This window comes from Sciurus carolinensis, chromosome 16 (assembly GCF_902686445.1).
Source record: "Sciurus carolinensis chromosome 16, mSciCar1.2, whole genome shotgun sequence".
Taxonomy (NCBI): Eukaryota; Metazoa; Chordata; class Mammalia; order Rodentia; family Sciuridae; genus Sciurus; species Sciurus carolinensis.
In genome coordinates, this window is record NC_062228.1 from 54,504,530 (window position 1) to 54,527,453 (window position 22,924).

General features: G+C 40.5%; 2 pseudogenes; one reads left to right on the forward strand and one right to left on the reverse strand.

Annotated features, from left to right (window-relative positions):
- The first annotated feature begins 4,016 nt into the window (after positions 1-4,016).
- Positions 4,017-4,406, forward strand: LOC124966469 (ubiquitin-like; annotated as a pseudogene).
- Positions 4,407-13,053: 8,647 nt separating this feature from the next.
- On the reverse strand, positions 13,054-22,548 carry LOC124966151 (voltage-dependent anion-selective channel protein 1-like; annotated as a pseudogene).
- Positions 22,549-22,924: the final 376 nt, after the last annotated feature.

The following is a 22,924-nucleotide window of genomic DNA, read 5'->3' on the forward strand; positions in this document are numbered from 1 at the left end:
CACCTTTCAACTGCCCATCACCTACTGCCCAAGGTCCACATGCTGATCATCTGCTGTTAGCCTGCAGACCACTCACAGACCACCCTCGGGTCTCCTGCTGCCTGGTATTGCCTGTAAGTCTGTTGTTGCAGTACCTACAGGTTTGGTGACATGTGGTTACTGCCATCTTGGGACACCAGCCAGAGTCTACAGGTTTGCAGCTGCCATTGCTTCCATCTTAGGTAACAGCCACCTCAATCTGGAGACACAGGTCAGGGCATGGACATAGTTTGGGGTACCTGCAGTTATGGTTGCACATGAGGTCTTTCTGCTCAGGGTGGTAATGTTTTCCATCTGGCTGCCTCTTTGTAGGGTCACTCCTCTATGTCAGTGCATCCTTGGTGGTCTCTCTGCAAGTTGAAAGGGCATTGAGATCTTGGAACTACAGCAAATTAGGGCCTGTGGAAGCTGAAGCCCAGGTCCATCAGATTGCAGCTGAATTTCCATGGGCTAATCTGGGTCTGTCATTCTTGTGAAAAGTGGGAGACTAGGGGCAGTTCCCTGTGGTGAGCTCATGTTGAACTAACTATAGAAAACTGGACTTTCTCTAGTTCATTGAGTCCTAAAGTGTGCAGGGACAGAAGGAGCTGGATAAAATTGGTGGGAATGCTGGTAGAGGGTGTGAGGGCATCTTTCTGTTAGCTTACCTATCCAAGCAGTCTAGCACCCACTAGATTAGAGCTAACATCAAACTTCAGACAATGCCACCTATTAGTGGAGAAGAGAAGCTGAGAAGTTTTTTGACAGCCTACAGAAGCAATCATTTAATTTTCCATTGAAATTTTCCTTTTCCTTTTTTATTTCTTTTTTGTCATCTTCTCTCACATACCTCTACCATCTTTGAATCTAAATTTTTTATGCATCGATTTATTGAGGAATGGTATGTCTGAATAGTATATTACAGTTTTGTTGTGTATTCTTATAATTTTTACTTTTTCAAATCTGTATATATATAGATATATACAGATTCTGTATATATCTCTCATTTGTTTACCCAGATTCTCTTTTTCCTTGTCTTATACTAACATCCAACCTGTATTAATTCCTCCCTCACTCTTAATATAAATTTTTACATCTATCTTCTCTCCTTCTCCCTCATAAACATCACATCTTACACTACTTCTGTTTCCTCATTGTCCATAATTTAAAATGGTAAACTCAGCAAACTTACTATTTATATTGTAGGCAATAATTGAACACTTCACAATTGTCCATTGTCCCAAAACTGTAAATACCTTAATAGGAGCCATTTGGTTAGAGGTGGTATATCATTTGCATTGAGTGCTGTTAATATTGGTCTTCCCCTTAAAGGTGAGTACCAGAAGCCTTCAGGGACACTATAAGACAACAGCATTGAAATTGTACTGCATCAGATCCATACCACTAGATGAGAAGACACACAAACAACATGAGAAAACAGTGGAACAAAATGCCTCAAAAAACCAAGATGTTCCAACAATAGAATCCATAGATAACACAGAAAAGAAGTTTAGAAAATACATAGGTTGATCTTTGAAATAAAGGATGATATTGGAGAGAAAATACAGGAAGTGGAAGATCAATTCAGTAAAGAGGCAGAGGTTATAAAAGAAATCAAGCAAAAATCCTCAAAATGAAGGAAACAAAAAACAAATTTAAAATTAAATGGAAAGTATCAGCAACACACTAGATCAGTTAGAAGACAGAAACTCAGACAATGAAGACAAAATATACATTCTTGAAAATAAAGTCAACTATACAGAGAAGATGGTAAGAAACCATGAAAAGAACTTTCAAGGAATATGGGATAACCTGAAAAGGCCAAATTTAAGATTTATTAGAATAGATGAAGGCAAGGAGATACAAACCAAAGAAATGCACAAGTCTTTTATAGTCATAATATTATAAAACTTCCCAAATCTAAAGAATAAAATGGAAAAAATCAACTACAAGAGGCTGACAGGTCACCAAACGTACAAAATTACAGTAGCCCCACATCAGGACACACTATAAGGAGAATGACTAACATACACAATAAAGATAGAATTTTAAAGGCTGTGAGAGAAAAATTCAGATAATAAGTACAGGAATACTGATTTTTCAACCCAGACCCTCAACGCCAGTATATTCTGGAATAACATATATTGAACTCTGAAAGAAAATGGATGCCAACCAAGAATTATATCCAGCCATTAAACTTCAGATGTGAAGAAATAAAAATCTTCCATGATAAACAAAATTTAATAGAATTCACATCTAGAAAGCATGCACAACAGAACATTCTCAGCAAAATATTCCATGAGGAGGACATGAAAAAAACAAAACAAAACAATTAAAACCAGGAAAGAGAGGAACTACACTAAAGAAAAGATCAATCAAAGGAGAAATGAAGTTAAGTTAAAAAAACAAAAATAAACCAAAAAGTCTGGGAATACAAATCATATATCAATAATAATCCTGAATATTAATGGCCTAAGCTCATCCATCAAAAGACATAGACTGGCAGATTTGATTAAAAAGAAAGACCCAACAACATGCTGCCCTCAGGAGACTCATCTCATAGATAGGACATCCAAAGACTAAAGATGAAAGGACGGGAAAAACATACCACACCCATGGACTCACTAAAAAAGCAGGGGTTTCCATCCTTATTTCAGATAAATTGGACTTTAAGTCAAAGTTAGAAGGGATAAAGAAAGACATTTAATACTGCATAAGGGAACCATAAATCAGGAAGACATAACAATGGCAAATATTTATGGCCCAAACAATGGTGGATCCATGTACATGAAACAAACCCTTCTCAATTCCACGAATCAAATAGACCACAACACAATAATTCTGGGTGACTTTTACACACCACTGTCACCACTGGATAGATCTTCCAAACAAAAAATAAAAAAAAGAAACTGTTGGGACTAATGACACGTTAACTAACTCAGGCTGACTCCTTACTCCCTGGCAAGTGAGCTAGATCAAGGCCTCAAAGGCGGTTTCAAAGGTTAATGACGATAAATCAGACCACCATCAGGGATTGGTTAACACAGTTCTGCAAATGTGATCAGCTCGTGCTTGCCATATAGTCCTATGGGACTGTCACCTGAGTGAACCCCCCTGCCTTGCTGACCTTTAAGCTGATTGGTTCCCGCCTAGACCCCACCCTACATAAAAGCTGTGTGATTTCCTCAATAAATGAATTCCTGCTGTGACTGGTCTCCCTGACGCGTATGATTGTCCTCTGCTCGGAGGGCTGCATGCGGGCGGTCAGTCAGCCCTACCTATCCTGGTCTGGCCCTGTTGGGGAGTGTCCCCTTTCCTTGTCACTGGTTGAGAAGAACAAGGGGGCTTAAGAGCCCGACAGAAGCCATAGATCTCAATAACGCAATCAATAACCTAGACTTAGAAGACATATATAGAATATTTCATCCATCAATGAGCACATACATTTCTTCTCAGCAGCACATGGAACCTTCTCTAAAATAGACCATATGTTATGCCACAAAGCAGCCCTTAGTAAATGCAAAAAAATATTGATACTACCTTGTATTCTATCAGATCATAATGGAATAAAATTAGAAATCAATGACAAAATAAAAAACAGAAATTACTCCAACACCTGGAGACTAAATAATATGCTATTGAATGAAGCATGGATAACAGGAAAACATTTGGGAGGAGACTAAAAAATTCTTAGAGGTAAATGAGAATGATGATACAACATATCAAAATCTCTGAGACACTATGAAAACAGTACTAAGAGGAAAACGTTTTGCATGGAGTGCTTTCAAGAAAAGAATAGGAAGCCAACAACTAAATGAAGGTGAAAGATTGGGAAAACACATCACTCACATGTACTGCATAAACAAGCAGGGGTTTTAATCTGCATATCAAAGTGGACTTCGAACCAAAATTAGTCAGAAGGAACAAAGAGGAATTGGAGTTTTCTGGATCTGCTGTCCTGTCCTTTTTCTCTTCAACAAGGTTCCTGAGTGGCAGATGCAGAGATGCAGATCTTTGTGAAGACCCTGACAGGCAAGACCATCACCCTTGAGGTTGAGCCCAGTGACACCATCAAAAAGGTCAAAGACAAAATTCAAGACAAGGAGGGCATCCCACCTGACAAGTAGCATCTTATTTTTGTGGACAAACAGCTGGAGGATGGCCCCATTCTCTCAGATTACAACTCCCAGAAAGGGTCCACCCTGCACTTGGTGCTTCGCCTGTGAGGGGGCATCACTGAGCCTTTCCTGCACCAGCTTGCCCAGAAGTACAACTGTGACAAGATGATCTTTTGCAAGTGTTAAGCCCACCTGTACCCCCATGCTGTCAACTGTTGCAAGAAGTGTGGCCACACAAACAACCTCTGCTCTAAGAAGAATGTCAAATAATACCCCTTGCTGGTTCCTTTCCCCAAAGGGTAGCCTCCTTCCCAAGCCCCATGTATGGGACTGCAATAAAGTTTCCCTTACATTGACTGGAGCAGTAAAAAAAAAAGGGGGGTGGGACAAAGAATGACATTTCACACTACTTAAGGAGATCATGCATCAACAAGTTATAACAATCATAACTACACATGCCCCAAACAACCAAGCATCTATGTACATCAAATGAACCCTTCTCAATTACAAGAATCAAACTTTAGCACAACACTCTCACCACTGGATAGATATTCCAAACAAAAGATAAACAAAGAAGCTATAAAATTAAATAATACAATGAATGATTTAGACTTAACAGATGCATATAGAATATTTCATCCATCATCAAGCAAATACACTGTTTTCTCATCAGCATATGGATCCTTCTCTAAAACACACCATATGTTATGTCGAAAAGCAACTCTCAGTATACACAAAATAATATAAATAATACCCTGCATCCTATCAGATCATAATGGAATGCAGCTAGAAAAAATCATACAATAACAAATAGAAGTTACTCCAACAACTGAGGACTAAATAGCATAATATTGAATGATGAATGTATAAAAGAAGAAATCAGAGTGGAAATAAAAAAATAGAGGTAAATGAGAACACTGATACAACATATCAAAATCTCTGGGATGCTATGAAATGCTAAGAGGAAATTTCATTGCATTGACCTCATACACTAAAAGAATAAAAACTCAACAAATAAATCACCTAACATTACATCTCAAAGTCATAGTAAAAGAAGAACAAATCACCATCAAAAGCAGCAGAAGACAGGAAATAATTAAAATCATAGGTAAAATAATTGATATTGAAACAAAAGAAACAATTCAAAGAATTGACAAAACTAAAAGTTGGTTCTTTGAAAAACTAAAGAGAATTGATAAATCCTTAGCCACACTAACAAAAAGAGAAAGAAATTCAAATTACTAAAATTTATTATATCAAAGGAAATATGGTGGACACTACTGCAATGTAGAAGATAATTAGATAATGTTTTGAAAATTTATACTCAAATAAAGGAGAAAATCTCAAAGACATCAACAAATTTCTAGAGGCATACAATCCACCCTAACTGAAGCAGGAGGTCATATACAATTTAAGCATGTCAGTTTTGAGCAATGAAATAGAATACACCATCAAAAGCCTACCAACCAAGAAAAACCCAGGACCAGACAGATTCTTAGTTAGTTCTACAAGACCTTCAAAGGAGAATTAACACAAATGCTCCTCAAACATTTCATTCAATGAAACAGAAAAGGAGAGAACTCTTCTGAACTCATTCTATGAAGGTAGATGATACCAAAACCAGATAAAGACACATCAAGGAAAAATCTCTAGACCAATATCCCTGATGAACATAGAGGCAAAAAATTCTCAATAAAATTCTGGTGAATCACATACAAACACATATTAAAATAGTGCACCATGATTAATTGAGGTTCATCCCTGGAATGTAAGGTTGGTTAAACATATGAAAATCAATGGATGTAATATATCACATCAATAGACTTAAAGACAAGAATCATATGATTATCTCAGTAGATGCAGAAAAAGCATTTGACAAAATACAGCAACCCCTTGAGCTGGGGTTGTGAATCAGTGGTAGAGCACTTGCCTTGCATGAGTGAATCACTGGGTTCGATTCTCAGAACCATATATAAATAAATGATTAAAATAAAAATCTATCAACATCTAAAAATTACTTTAAAAATTTTTACCTAGCAGCTAATGAGACTGTACAGCAGTTGTCTTTAAAAAAGTACAGCACACCTTCATGATCAAAACACTTGAAAAACTAGGGATAGTAGGAACATACCTCAACATTGTAAAAGCTATCTATGCTAAGTCCAAGGCCAACATCATTGTAAATGAAGAAAAATTGAAAGCATTTCCTCTAAAACTGGAACAAGACAGGGATAACCTGTTTCACTACTTCCATTCAACATCATCCTTGGAACACTAGCCAGAGCAATCAGACAGACAAAAGAAGTTAAAGGGATATTAGTAGGAAAAGAAGAACTCAAACTATCACTGTTTGCCAATGATATGATTCTATATTTAGAAGATCCAAAAAATCCCACCAGAAAATGTCTTGAACAAATAAGTGATTTCAGCAAAGTAGCAGGATACAAAATCAATACCTGTAGAGGTCTCTCAGTCATGTCCTATGTGGATGAGAAAAGGGTTAACTGCCAATGTTGACTATAAATCCATCAATTGCCCATAAACTTATCTAATCAATAAACACCCAAGAGCCAATATTATTTTTAAATGAGAGGGGGGGAATGATGAGTTTGGTCATACCAGTTCTGGCCTCTAACAACATGAGTTAGCCCAACTCTCTTTTATTTTATAGTCACACAGGTAAAGGGACCTGGAATCGGGGGGGCTTCTTCTGTGATGAACAGGATGATTGCAGTTACAGGAGCCATTTTCTCAGGGGAAATATCATCAGAAGCAGACAGGGAACCACTCCCACACAGTGACACATGCTTCCTGGCATTCTGGGACATTCCTCCATGGTAACCAGTTCCTACAAACCAGACCTCTGTGTCCTGTGGCTCAACCTAGTCTGATTCTGCTAAATGAGGATGGCTCCCCCAAAATACCCATAAATCAAATACATTCCTATACATTGAATCCACTGAAAGAGAAATTAGGGACACACCCCCATTCACAATAGCATCAAAAAATAAAAAAATACTTATGAATCAATCTAGCAAAGGAGGTTAAAGACTTATATAATGAAAACTACAGAAAGAAATTGAAGAAGACCTTATAAGATGAAAGATACTTGTACTTGGATAGACAGAATTAATATTGTCAAAATGACCATACTACCAAAAGTGTCATACAGGTTCAAGGCAATTCCTATTAAAATTCTAATGGCATTCTTCATGGAACTAGAAAAAGCAATCATGAAATTCATTTGGAAAAATAAGGGACCCAGAATATCCAAAGCAATCCTTAGCAAGAAGAGTGAAGCCGGAGGCATCACAATACCAGAACTTAAACTAAACTACAGAGCTACAGTAACAAAAATTCATGATATTGGTATAAAACAGACACATAGACCAATGGTACAGAATAGAAGACACAGAGACAAACCCACATAAATATGGTTATCTCATACTAGACAAAGTTGCCAAAAACATACATTGGAGAAAAGATAGCCTAGTCAACAAACCTGGAAATTCCTATGTAGCAAAAAGAACTTAAACCTCTATCTCTCACCCTTCACAGAAATCAACTCAAAGTGGATCAAAGACTTAGGCACAAGAACAGAGACCCTGTACCTAATAGAAGAAAACGTAGGCCCAAATCTTTATCATGTCAGCTTAGGATCTGACTTCCTTAAGAAGACTCCTAAAGCACAAAAGTGAAATTAAGAATCAAAAAATGGGGTGGATTCAAATGAAAAAATTTCTTCACAGCAAAGTAGACAATCAATAATGTGAAGACAGAGCCTAGAGCATGGGAGAAAATCTTTGTTACATCCACTGCAGATAGAGCACTAATCTCTAGGATATATAAAGAACTCAAAAAACTTAACAACAACAACAACAAAAAATCAAATACCTCAATCAAAAAATGTGCTAAGGAACTGAACAGATACTTCACAGAAGAAGAAATACTATCAATCAACAAACATGAAAAAATGTTCATCATCTGTTGCAATTAGAGAAAAGCAAATCAAAACTACTCTAAGACTTCATCTCACTTCAGTCACATTGGTAATTATTAAGAATACAAGTAACTATAAGTATTGGAAAGGATGTGGGGAAAAGGGTACAGGCATACATTGCTGATGAGACTGCAGGTTGGTACAACCATTATGGAAAGCAGTATGGAGATTCCTCAGAAAACTTGGAAAGGAATCACCATTTGACCCAGTTATCCCACTCCTCTCTATATACCCAAAGGACTTAAAATCAGCACAGTACAGTGACACAGCCACAACAATGTTTATAGCAGCTCAATTCACAATAGCTAAACTATGGAACCAACCTAGATGCCCACAGGAATGAATAAATAAAATGAGTTACGTAAACACAATGGAATACTACTCAGCCTTAATAAATAAGGAAATTATGGTTTTTGCAGGTAAATGGATGGAACTAGAGTGTAAATGTTAATTTGGGTCCAGCTGTAAATGTTAAGGGGATAGCAAATAAAAAGGCAAGTACACAGGATGGTGTATAGCAAGAAGTGCCTCCCATGGGAAAGCCAGTTCAGTTTTATTATCTATTCCAGGGTCATATCAAGTTGCATTAGGTTACATAGTGCAGTTAGCTTTGCACGTGTGCAGATCACATAACTCTTTTTCTCCTCAGTACCAAAGGTTTTTTATAATAAGACAATGTCTCCAGACCTCAAAGACAGAGGAGTTGCAGAGTGTTTGTAATCCAAAAAGAAGGCCTTATTGTCCTGAGGAGTTTGCTCACTTGAAGGACTTTCACTCCTTTGTGTAATTACTGGCCTGAAATCTCTACACTAAAGAATATCATGCTAAAAGGAATAAGCGAATCCCCCCAAAATGGCCAAATGTTTTGTCCGATAAATGGATTTTGATCCATAGGGTGGTGGTTAGGGAAGAAGGAAGGAACTTTGGATTATGGATAGGGGAGTGAAGGGTGGGGTGGTGCAGTGGGGATGGGAAGGATGGTAGAATGAGACAGACATTATTACCTTATATACATCTATGATTAGACTACTAGTGCTACTCTGCACCATGTACAATCAGAGGATGAGAAGTTGTGCTCCATTTGTGTACACTGTGTCAAAATGCATTCTACTATCAAATATAAACCATTAGAACAAATTAAAAAATTTTAAGGAGATAGTCATTGCAGCATTTTTAGGGCAATACAGGAAAAAGGGAACAAATTAAATACTTACAAAATGATCAAATAAAATATTTTACAATTTATTCATAAAATGCAAATCTGGCAACCCTAAGAAATATCTTTAGTCTTGTAGCATTTCAAGAGAATATTATATTATCCTTTATACATGAAGGGGAATGTGAACTCTATGTACAGGTGTTTATATGCAGGCAGCTATTCAGAATACAGAGGAGAATGCAAATGCTGCCCTGCCCATGAAATCTCCTCTGGGAAGAGAGGATGTGGGATGAGGATGCCCAACACTTGCTGTGTCAGTAGATGAGCGTTTTTCAATATAGTACATGGCTACATTATCTCTATTGGTGTTCAAGTGTATTTGAAGATTTAAAAAATGTCAAAATGACAGAGAAGAATCACAAAAGGTGGGAGAGAGAGAAAACGATTTCATCAACAGAAGGACAAAATGGAAGGAACATAGGGAGAGGTCAGCACATTCACCTCTTAGCACTGGCAGTGTCTGGCTTCTGGGTTGGGTCCTGGAACAAAGCCATGCACTCCCACCTCTTGTCTGTGAACAGTCAATAATGTGCATGGGTTTTCACAGTCCAGTGACACTTTTATCTGGCCTCCTGCTCTGACCAGTGCTGACTGGACAGCTCTCCCTGTGCTCCATGCAGCCCCAGGACCTGGACTCAACACCCCTCCTGCAGCCAGAATCCAAGGACAGAACAGAAACATGCTCTCCATTCCCTAATCATGACTGAAGTGGTCTCTAGCTTGAGGTTTTCACCTTGTTGGCAACTGAGGTCAGTAAGGAAAAGAGATTTAGGTCCCCAGGGCTCTGAGAGTTGTGACTTGCAAAACCAAGCACACAGTGGACTGAGGTTGAGGGATGGCCACACACACCTGTAACACTTCCTCCTTAAATAAAAACTAATGCCTCAGGCTGAATACTGAACTAACTCCTGGGTTTGGCTGCAGATTTCTCCCTGACCTAGCCCAGGGAGGAAGTTGGAGACCAGCCAGAAAATTCAATTCTATCATTGAGTGCACAGACCTTCTCTCAGGCATTAGATCCCTCGACTCCCAACAAACGCTAAATCATTTCTTAGGGAATCCTCAAGGCAGGATGATGAATAATGAAAGAATTTCTATATGCTGAACTTATCCCACAATTGGAAAGAAGTAAAGTCAAGGGAAGACCATTCCTTTCAGTTTATCACAAAATTAAAACAATTGGACCACCTTAACTTGCTCTTCATAATTATAAGAAATGATTCTCAGAGCTGTAAGTTCCTAAGCCGCAATGTTAACTGCTCATCCTGATATCACAGGCCCAGACTCCTCTTTAAGCCCCTGCCAAAGAGTATCTGCTGCACATCCTGGATGAGTCTTTATTTTTAATCTGGAAAGATAAAGAGAACCAGGAATGATGGTGCATGCCTGTAATCCCAGGAACTGGGGTGACTGAAGTAGAAGGATCTCAAGTTCAAGATGAGTCTCAGTAACTTACAGAGATCCTATTGCAAAATAAAAAGTGGAAAGTACTGGGGATGTATCTTAGGGGTAAATAGCCCCTAAGTTCAATCTCCAGTATCCACTTTTCAATAAAGAGAGAGACTTTCTGAAATTGGGGTTCAGAGAGACACAGATACAGAGCAGGTGGAAGAGAACCGGGGAGGGGAGCTGGAGGGTGGGGAACACAGCAGGTCCTCTCTCAGGAGGGGCAAGTGCCAGAATCCTCCCCTCTGTTCTCTCCATGCTCCCTCCTTCCTGGAGCCCAGCAGGCTTCCCAGCTGTTTCTTTCCTTGATGGTGGATGAAGTGCTGCAGTTGCAGTTCACAGCTGGGACCTTTTGTCTCTAAGTCATCTGACCCTGGAGACCTATGATTCTGAAGGAGCATTTCTAGAAGTGTGGCATTAGGTGTGGTTGTACCCCAGGTGGGTAAATTGTACTGAGGTCTAGTCCACACAACAACTTTCCATGTGTAATAGATCTGGTTCCCTCACCTGAAAGCTGGCCAGCCTCCCCAGGGATACATTAGACATGGGGGGCAGAAAGCAACAGGCTTGACTGTAGTTCTGGGCTACATGGGATCCCCAACCCCCACAAATTCCTTTCTCCTTATTCATCATCCTTTATTCACTGGAAACTCCCTGAGTCTAAGCACAGGTGAGCAGGGTTGCAAATCAGCCCTGTGGGGGAAGAATGGGTTGGTGATGGGGCTGATTTGTGATCATGTTTCCCACCTGGGCATGTTGTAAGGTAGTTCTGGTGTTCTGAGGCCAGTGTTGTTTGGGGCATGATCATTTGGGGATCTAGGTGCTCAGGGAGTGGGCAGAGTTCCTGGGACCTGGTCTTGCACTGTCTGAGATCCAGAGATGGGAAGGCAGGAAAGGAAGCTCCTAAAAAGTGAGGGGAGAGTCAGGGAGGGAGTATTTTCTGGCTGAGTGGAGGGTGGCATGGGACACAGCCACATTGATGAGCTCTCTGGTTCTCATTCATTTGTTCATGACAGGTTCAACATTAAGTCCCACACACCCCACATCAGCTATGGGCATTGACCAAATTCCTGGAAACTGGTTCTGACTGCCTCAGTTGTTCCCCTGGGACCTCCCATTTCCCTCTCTGGAGAGCAACCCTCAGAATTCTGAATGGGGTGTGGGCTTTAGTATGTAGCAATGTGTCAATATTGCTTCATTATGTATAACACACTACCACCCTGATTTAAGAACATAATAATAGTGGAAAATAGATTGGAGGTGTATGGAAACTGTTATTTGTTTCCTAATTTCTCTATAAACATAAAGCTGTTTTTAAAAATGAATTGAATTTTTAAAGGTTTCAATAATGTTCAAGTTTTAAGTGATGTTAATTACATTATTTGAAGGGGAGGATCCAATTCCACACAAAATGGAAGAATGTAAATTGTTCCCATGAAACTGCTGAAAAATAAATTAAGTGGAAAGAGTACAACAGAGGTCCAGTGTAGATTCCTAGTGTTGTCACTGTGGATCACAATCACGCAGTCTCTTTTCAGATTGTAGCTGGAGCTCCAGGAAGCTGTTTCATACACTGTTGAAAAGGCCAAAAAACATGAAAGGAAATGAAGTCTGGAATTAATGCTTCATTACACCCACACTCCCCCCCAAAATGGCACAAAAGAAAGAGAACCACCCCCGGAAGACTACTTTTGGTATAAACAAGGTCATGATGGACTAGGGCAGAAAAAGGTCATGAAGATCTTTCTAAAAAAGTCCCTTCGGATGAGCTTGTACATACCACCAAGCACGAGTTTCTCATCCATTAGGGTTAGGAAGCCAGTGTGTGACTCTCAGGAAGTCACACTTCATTCATTTACTCAGTGCAGTTTACAAAGTGCCCAGACCAGTTTCCAATTCCAGGCATTTCTAAGTTGAGAGAGAGAGAGAGAGAGAGAGAGAGGAGAGAGAGAGAGGAGAGAGAGAGAGAGAGAGAGAAGAGAGAGAGAGAGAGAGAGAGAGAGAGAGAGAGAGAGAGAGAGAGAGAGAGAGAGAAAGAGAGAGAGAAAGAGAGAGAATCTGTAGAGGGTCCACCAAGGACTCTTGCACACAGGTCTACAGCTGAAAGGATTTTTTGACTTGGGTTCCTTCTATACTCTGAAATGGTAATACTTTAAAGATGAATCCTCTTTGACTGAGGTATAACATGATTTTTATCAATTCTTGTATCCCATACATATAGCATTAAAAGGTACACTAAATTCTGAAGGTAGCTATATTGCAAAATAATCTAAAATTAATGATGGTAGAGTATTCATTTCTGCTTGAAATTCCAGTCCTAGACCAAGTTTGTGACCACTGGCTTTGAAGTTCTTGCCATCCAACAGAGCTGACAATGTCAGCTTGACACCTGAATTTAGAATCTGGATGTATACTAAAACTATCAGGCTGGAGTTGTTCACTTTGGCTGAGAATCAGGCATCAGGATGGATCTGATAGTTTGTTGCTATTTCAAAGCATGTGTTTCCTGCTGTCCAGGTGAGATAGATGGTGGTCTCCAACTTCTTGTTTACCTTCTGATAAATGGAGCCACCAAACTCGGTTCTGTCATTCACATTAGTGTGAAGCTGGAACTTGACAGTCTTGTAGCCAACTGTGAAGTTGCTCTGTGTCCCTTGGGACAATGCCATCTCAGAATTCATTTGTCAGTCAGCGAGACAGCTCTCTGTCCCAACACTGGAGCACCTCTGTGGAAGGCCTAGGGATGTCAGAGGCCACCCTGTAGTCCAGGTGGACATGCTCCTGCTTGCATCTTGTCTCAATTTTAGCATGTTTCCCTCAGTGTTAGGTGAGAGGGATGAATCAAAGGTAGTGTCAGTCCAGGAGCACTGTGGCCTCACTGTGGCCTCACTGTTAGTATGTTGTCACTGTCCTGCTTCTCTGTACACATCAGGTGTTGTTTGTCCACCTGTACTTTCTTTCCAGACTGCCTATCACTTTGGGGGTTTGAGTTGACTGATCCTGAGGTTGTAATTCCAATGCATTCTCAGATTTTGTTTTGAAAAAAAAAAATGTTTTATGAAGCCAAATCCACAGTCCTTGGTGAAGAGGTCCCTGGAACATTTGCCAAGATCATCGTATGCGGCAGATGCAACAGTCTTGTACTCAGAGCTGGGGGAGTGCTATTGACTACTACAGGGGCTGAGGTACAGAGTCTGAATATTATTTATTTTCAATATTGACTTTCCATGTATATAGTAAATGAAAGACGTCAACAAATGCTTCCTGTTTTTCCCAATGAAGAGTGAATTATAATTTTTCCTAATCCCATTATATCTGAGGTTTCCCTGAAGACTGTGTTGGAAATTATCTGAGTATCATGTCATTGATATAGTTTTCCACCATCAAGGTTAATTTCCAAAGTAGACCATAAGCTTTGTGGCTACTGCACAAGCTTCTAGGAAAACTTGTCCATGAGTCAGATACAGTTGCACACACCTGAAATCCCAGCACCTTGGGAGGCTAAAGCAGGAGAATGGAGAGTTTGAGGTGAGGCTCTGTAACTTAGAGAGATGCTATCTCAAAGTAAAGAATGAAAAGGACTGTGGGTGCAGCTCAGTGGTAAAGTACCCCTGGGTTCAATCCCCAGTACAAAAACAAACAATATTTTTAAATTGCTCATGGAGCTCATCTGTTGGTCTGCAAAGAAGACTAAGGAGCCCTGTCAAAAGGTCCATGTGGGGAAATAGGGCCCCAGTCAAAGGTCTGACCTAGGCTCCCAGATAGCACTCAGCACCATTTCCCAGGAACACACATGAGTCATTCTGGATGAAAATTCTCCAGGCCAATTCTGTTCACCTATTACCAATACATGAAAGAGACACAATCTGAGACCTGCCCCAATTTGTGTGTAAGGAAAAGAAATGAGTGTTTCTTAAGCCACAAGTAAAGAGGAAATGTGGTTTGTAATGATATTTGACCATCAAGATTTTTCACCAATATGATAAATTAAATGCTAATAGTACTTTTGTTTTACAGAAATGTTTGCCAAGTCCCTGCAGTTTTCCCAGGATGTGTTGTGGTCAGGTAAGGTCCAGGCAACATGGACTCTTAGTAGAGACTGGATGTTTGGTCAACGTTGAGTCACTGCCAACAAAAACAACTTAGAGAAGAAAAGATTTTTTTAGGGGGCGGTCCTCATGGCTTCAGAGATCTAGTCTAGAGGTGGCTAAGTCCATTGTTCTGGGCCCAAGGTAAAGAACTACATCATGGAGGAAGGGCATGGGGCAGGAATGCTTCTCACTTCATGGCAACCAGAAAGCAGTGAGAGAGGGGGGAGGAGGAGGTGCCACAATGAAGACGAACCTTTCCAAGGAACCCCCAGTGACACATCTCCTCCAAGAATGCCCCATCTGCCTATAGTCTGTTCATTTAAATTAGGATGATTAGGTTACAAATATCAGAGTCTAATAATTTCACCTCTGAATATTTCTGCATTAACACAGAAGCTTTAGGGGCACACATTTATTCAAACCATAATATTCTTCCCTGACCTCCAAATGTTCATGTCCATCTCACAATGCAAAATGCAACTCCAAGAGTCACTTAGTCTTAACGTTCCACCATTGCCCAGAAGTCCAAGTTCAAAATCTCCTCTTAGACTCAAGGAAAATTCTTGGCTGTGAGACTCTATAAATATTAAAAGCAAGTTATATATATATATATATATATATATTATATATATATCTCCAATATATTATATATTATATATATATATATTATATATCTCCAATATACAGTGGCACAGGGTAAACATTCTCAATCCCAAAGAGAGAAGTAGGGGCATAGAAAGATGGGATGAAACAAAAATAGTACCAATATACAAGTGAGAAAACAGGTCCCATCCTCTTCCCTATTTCCACAAAGAATGTCTAGAACATAATCTCTTTAGTAAAGTTCACCTTCCTCAATCCTAATTTGACAAGTCATTTTCTGGTCAAACTGCAAGTCTTAAACATCCTTTAATCTTGCTTTCTTCTCCTGATCCTCACAGAACACCTGGATAAAAACCACCAGCAATATACATGCTACTGACTGTATGTTGTGCTGCCATGAAATTTCCTCCACCAGATTAACTAGTTCACCACTACTCCATTCAGTTACACTGAAAATCTCAGGACATGGTCATGTTGTGGATAGCCTCTTTGCCTGATTGTAACATGAATGGCCTCTAGTCCAATTACCAGGAGAGTCCTCATTTCCCTCTGAAACCTCATGAACAAAGATTGCATTCCTGTTGGCATTCTGGCCCTCTGAGTTTCCACCAGAATCACTATTAAGTTCTGCTTCCGCATTCTAAAGATTTTCCAGCCTGACTTTTCCCAAATTCCCCCTGCAATCTGTTTCCAAAGACTTTGGAACCACATGGTCAGGCTAGTTACAGCAATAGCCCCATTCCTGGTACCAACTTCTATTTTAGTAAGCTTTGTGTTGGTGTAATCAAAATACCCAACAAGAACAACCTAGAGGAAGAAAAGTTTTTTAGAGCTCATGATTTCAGAGTTCTTGGCCAATACATGGCTGATTCCATTTCTCTGGGCCCAAGATATAGTAGCACAAAATGGTGGGAGGTGCTGATAAAGAAGCACTGCTCCATTCATAGCAGCCAGAAAACAAAGGGCAGGGGGATATGTGCAAGAGGAAAGATGAAACTTCCCAGGTCACTCCTAGTGACTCATCTTTTCCAAGCTCACTCCACCTGCCTACAGGTAACCAACCCAGCCATCTATTCAAACTAGAATGGACTAATTAGGTTACAGTTCTCACACTTCAATAATTGCACCTCCAAGCATCCCTGCATTAACATGAGATTGGCAGAGGGTGGTGGGTATACTTAATAGGTAAACCATACCACTGGATCTGTTCAGTCTTTAGTGGTTTATGTGGGTTACATGTGGTAGTCAGGACGCTGCCCTCCTGGGTTTCCACAACATGCCCATCACATTCTGAAATGATCAGCATACCTTGGCTCTTACATCTGGCCCAACAATTGGTCAGCTGTGTTGCAGGTGGTAGAGTATTGTAACTGAGCACCAGGGTTTCAAAGAATCCCCTGGACCATGCCACTGTCCAGGGAATCTAGATAGATAGCACAGAGAAGAAGAGGAGTTTATGATTGTAATTTCAGGAATAAGTTGGTACAAAGGGCTTCTTGATTTTATCTTTGGGGAATGGTCATGATCATTGTGATATGTGTCATGTAAAATATTTTCTAGTTTGCTATTTTTAAATAGTTTCAGACTTCAAAATAATTGTGAAGAAGAACAAAACTTGTATGTATCTTTCACACAATTTCCCTCAATGTAATATCTTACTTACATAATCCTAATTCAGTTCTCTAAACTGGAATATTAACATGGACACAATGCTATTAACTAATGTACAGACTTCATTTTAATTTTGTCATTTGTTCCCTAATGGCTATTTCCTGCTGCAGAATCCAATCCAGAATCCTGCATTACTTTAAAAAGAAAATTCTCAAAAATTTCTCTCATGTCCTTGGTCAGCAGGTTTCAGGACACCTGATTTCACACCACTTTCTCTGTAATGCAACTCACCACTATTTTCTTCTTCTATTTCCCCATCTTCAGCTAAATGAAAATTATTTATGTATTTTTGTGTTTATTTACTTATTTGGTGTGGTCCTATATTGAAGAGAAGGTGCCAAGTAGTGATGTAAAAGAAAAATTGGAAAGCAGAAAGAGGTCATGGGAAAGTGTGCAGCTTTTGTAGAGAAGAGGGATGATACTGGAGTTTTGAAATGAGACTAGATCCCCCTTTGTCACTTTCCTTCTGTATTCTTGTTTATCAATTAGAAGAACAAAATTCATGGATAATAATGGAAGGAAAGAACAAAAGGAATAGGATTTATTTAAGTGAGTAGAGAGAGAATTCCTGCTATGTGGGAAAAGGGCTGATAGCAGAAAAACCCATTTGGTGTGCTAGTTTAGGGTCTTATATGGTTGGGGTACAGCATGGAGCAAAATCTATGTTAAAGAGGCATCGAGAAGGTATCAGCTATGTCTGTTTTTCTGAGTTTTTATCCATCTTGTAACTCCCACCTGGTTCATTCCCCCCCCCCCCCATTTTCTTTCTTCAGGGACAAAGGAGCTAGCAGGAATTTTAACTGAGGTGAGCCTCGTGGTCTTTAACATTTAAGGTATCCCTTCATATTTCTATGTGTTAGCATCCTGGTGTGGTCTGCATTTAAATGAGACCTCGACTGGGGCCCATCATTTCTGATTACTGATCATAGACTCTTCTTACTCAGCAACTTTTTCAGACCCCCATGGTCAAGGAGACATGAACTTTGGTGTTCTGGTTCACTGTGTACTGAACCTTTGAACTTGATACCATGCCCATAAGGAAGTATGAGGATGATGGAAACTGAGCTGATAGAGAGGTGGAGAAGGAACAAGGATTACATCTTTGATTCCTGGTACCTGCAAGTCATGGAATCTGCATCCCACCCAAGCCAACAACCCAGTGTTAAGACTGGGCAACAGCCAAATAGTGGCACATGCCTACAATCCCAGCAACTTGGGACGCTGAGGCAGGAGGATCACAAGTTCAAAGACAGCCTCAGCAAAAGCAAAGCACTAAGCAACTCACTGAGACCCTGTTTCTAAATAAAATACAAAATAGGAATGGGGATGTGACTTAGTGGTTGAGTGCCCCTGAGTTCAATCCTGGGTACCCAAATGAAAAAAGACTTGGTGGCAGCTCAAATGCAGAGTGTAATCTTGTTTGGGCCTGTGCTCCCATGGGTAAATATTATCGACCTCTGCAAAGTGCTGCATGGTGCCATCATTTGGGGTTCCCTGGAGTTTCAGATGATTTATCCCATTACCAATGACTTCTTTTTCCTCCAAATAGAAAAACATTTTTAAAACCTTTCAAGCACATCACACTCACCTAGAATAAATGGAATCCAACTGCCTTGATAAGGAGTATTTAGACCTAGCCCTGCAAGGGAGGTCATAAGAGTTCTAACCGACAAGTCATGCATCCCTTTTAGAGAGGAGGTATATTCTGAATAACTCTCTCTTTTCATGATTTAGTGACAGTGGATCACCTTGACATCTTATATTAATTCTTTTCTTGAAGTGATAAACATTGGTGTGAGGCAGTTAAGTTACAAGTTCTCCAGGACCTGCACCATGACACAACTTCAAGTGACATCTCTAGGAATAAACCTCTGATTAACATGACTGTCTTGTGCAGTGTTTGGAGTTAGTAAATTTTATTCACAGCCATTCCAAATGCACTTAAATTTATAGAATAAAAATCCTGGACATGCCATTGTTCCTTCTTCTTGTTAGCAATTTGTTTATTTTTTCTTCTCATGTGGCTTATCTGTCCTGCACAAGTTGCTTCACCATTTCCAATTCAACTGTTGTGACTGAGTGAATGCTCTGATGTTTGCACAAAGATGTACACACAAGATGCTGTTACCAGAGACCAGAGTCCTAAATCAGGGACCTGATTCTGGGGCTTCCAAAAAATCAGGTCCAGCTACTCACCACAAAAAAAAAATAAGAAAAAAAAAAAAAAAAAAACAGAAAAGGTGATAGTGAAGAACACGAAAAGATGTTCAATCAACATGGCCATGTTGGGAAGGAAAAATGAGATCAAGTATCTCAGTCCTGTCTTCAGGTTCCTGACAGGAGTTTTAGGGTTAAATGGAGGAAGAATTGTACAGGGGTTTGAAGTCTGCATGAGAAAGCAGTCCTGCCCAAGTTGGTCACTCACAATGTTTATATATCAGACCTGTGATCCTGAAGAAGGCAATTCAGTTTCCAATAGAAGATTGCTCCTGTGTTTTGGGAGTGGGTCTGCTTCCTGCTGTAGGAAGTGTAGGACAGTGACTGGAATCTTCCAGGGCCACTCCAGGCCTCTGAAACAGGATGTTGCAAATCTACAAATTTTGAAGGAGGATGAGAAGTTAGGTAAATCTAAGACTGATAAACCTTGTGTTATTTGTTTTTAGGTGAACTCTCCTGAAATGATTGACACTACTCTGTGCAGAGTTGATCAAGGAAATGACCCCAAGTTTCATTTAATAAAGCACAGATGTAAGCAAAGGCCAAGATGCCAAGCTTTATCCTGCTTTAGTTGCCCTTTGGGCATCTGCAGACCTGAGTAAAATCACTGTTTTTAGCAAAAGCAGTTTTCCAACTCCATGCTATAAAGTTGTACATCTGTTGCAGCATTTTTAGGAAAACATGGAAAAATTGGGTGCAAACTAAATGACTTTCAAAAGGGCCAAATGAAAAAAATTACAATTTATACATATTATGGAGAGTCAGGCAGAAATACCTGTGATCACTTAGGGTTTTGAGGAGGTATGTATGATAGTCTACTTACAAAAAGCAAATGTGTAGTCTGTATGTATACATATGTATTTGACTATGCAGAATTTAAAAAATAAAAACTTCACCCTGTAAATGCACTTACCTCTGGTGAGGGGAGGGCATGTGATGAGGACCAGCCCTCACTGTGTAAGCTCTAGTTCTCAAAGTATTTTCATAAAATATATTCCTACATTGTCTGTCACAGGACCTTTAGATGGTGGCTGGTATAGCATGGGGTGGGGAGTAAGAAGAATTCACCAGGACAAAGGAAAGCAGTTGAGAGAGTTTATTGGTGGGAGATAAGCTGCATCCTGGTAGCAGGAGCAAGATATAGACATCTGCCTGCCCATTCAGAGGGGATATGGGCTTCTATGCACTTCTGAGTTCTTTGATCAATTTGATGAGCTTTTCAGTAGGAGTGGTTCATATTAAATGTGGGATGATCAACAGATTCCCATACCCATAATAGCTCTTGTGCTTTTACCAAATGTTTGTTCCCAGGTTTTACACTGGATGCATAAGATAGAAGGAATATGTATGAGATCTTATGTAGGGGTTCTTCCCTCCAGGTACTGTACGTCAAGTTTGGGGATCTCTGTGCATGCTCCTTGGGATGGTAGGGAAATATTTTAGAAAACATGTTTGTTTGTCTGTTGTTTTGTTTGTTTGGTACTGGGAATTGAACTCAGGGGCACTTTATCACTGACCCACATCCCCAGCCCTTTTGATGTTTTGAGACAGTGTCTTTCTAATTTGAACAGGTCCTCGCTAAATTGCTGAGGCTGGCTTTGAATTTGCAATCCTCCTGCCTCAGCCTCCTGAGGGAAAGGTTTGCTCTTCTGATAACTTCAAGGGATGGGATGAAGGTAGACCCTTAATCTTGTGTCAGCTCTGCTAATCCAGGTGGAGTGGGGCCTGAGAAGGGCTCCCAATCTATTCTCCCACATTATCTGTATAATTACTTTAAGTGATGCTTTAAAATTGAAATATACAGAGAAGGATCACAGAGAATGAGAGGATATACAGCAAATGACCTCAGCAACAAAGGACCAGATATAAAGAATGTGGGGAAGGGACAGGGCATTCTACTCTAAGCACTGGCAGTGCCTGATCCTGGGGTGGGACCTGGAACAAAGCCCTTCACCCCCTTCTCTTGTCTGAGGACAGTCAATAATGTGCATGGGTTTCCACAGTCCAGGGAGGCACTTATCTGGCCTCCTGCTCTGAGCAGTGCTGACTGGACAGCTCTCCCTGTGCTCCCTGCAGCCCCAGGGCCTGGACTCAGCACCCCTCCTGCAGCCAGAATCCAAGGGCAGATAAGAAATGTGCTCTCCAATCCCTCATCATGGCTGATGCAGTCTCCAGCATGAGGTTGTTACCTTGGTGGGAACTGAAGTCTGTAAAACAAAGAGACAGTGCTCTCTGTGCTGCACCTTGCAAAGCCACACATGCAGTGACCTTAGGCTGAGCGGTGGCCACACATACTTTAAGCACCTATAATGCTGGATCTTCACCCAAGTATATCTTTAGAATCCAAATCTTTCCCCACTGTTTATCAAAGGGAAGTCCATAGGAATGACTGGTCCAGAAAGGAAGATGGATCCAGCTAGAGAAAAAAAAAATTCATCACCAGGTGAACAACCAGAGGGCTTTAATGCCTCAGTACTCTAAATGAACTTCAAATCCTTGATTCGGGAGTCAGCAAAGCAGAAAAAAATAAGGAAATGGTGCCGTGCCAAACTAGTTAACTATGTCCACACATTGCAAGCAAAATCATCAAGTAAAAAGCATCTCTTTCAACACAGCACACAATGAAAACATCACGTTTGCATTTGTTCTACTTTACATTTCATTCTATCCTGTTGAGAAATGACTCCAAACTCACAGTCTCACAGCTGTAGTGTAGCCTGCCCATGTCCATAGCCTAGGACTACAGGCTTCTCTGTAAGCCTCTTCCAGAGAATGTCAGTTCTGGCTTCTCTGACATGGTTTTTAATCTGAAAAGACAAAATGAGAGACTTTTTGTAGTTGGGCTTCATGGAGACACAGATGCAGAGCAGGTGGAAGAGAACCTGGGAGGGGAGCTGGGGGAGGGGGACACAGCAGGTCCTCTCTCAGGAGGAGCAGGTGCTGAAACCCTCCCCACTGCTCTCTCCATGCTCCGTCCTTCCTGGAGCCCAGCAGACTTCTCAGCTAGTGCCTTCCTTGGTGGTGGAAGGAGTGCTGCAGTCACAGTTCACAGCTGGGACCTTTTGCCTCTAAGTCATCTGTCCCAGGAGACCCACAAACCTGGATGATCATCTCTAGAAGTGTGGCATTAGGTGCAGTTGTGCCCCCAGGTGGGCAGAGGTGCATGGTCTATTCCACACATCAGCCCTCCATGTGTAATAGATCTGGTTCCCTCACCTGGCAGCTGGCCAGCCCTCTCCTGGGGTACTTTGGGTAATGTCCTCAAGTGGCAGAGAACACCAGGCCTGGCTCCAGTGCTGGGCTTCTGTAGGAGCCCCATCCCACAATGGCAAATCACCTCCTCCCTCTTCCCTATTCATCACTGGAAATCGCTGAGTATGAGCACGGGTGTGCAAGGAAACAAAAGAGCTCTGTGGAAAGGAAGGGGGATGGTGATGGGGCTGATTTTCAGTAGTTTTTTTTTTTCTTTTTTCTTTTTGTATCATGGATTGAACCCAGGGCAGCCTAATCACACCTTTTTATATTTTATTTAGAGGCAGGG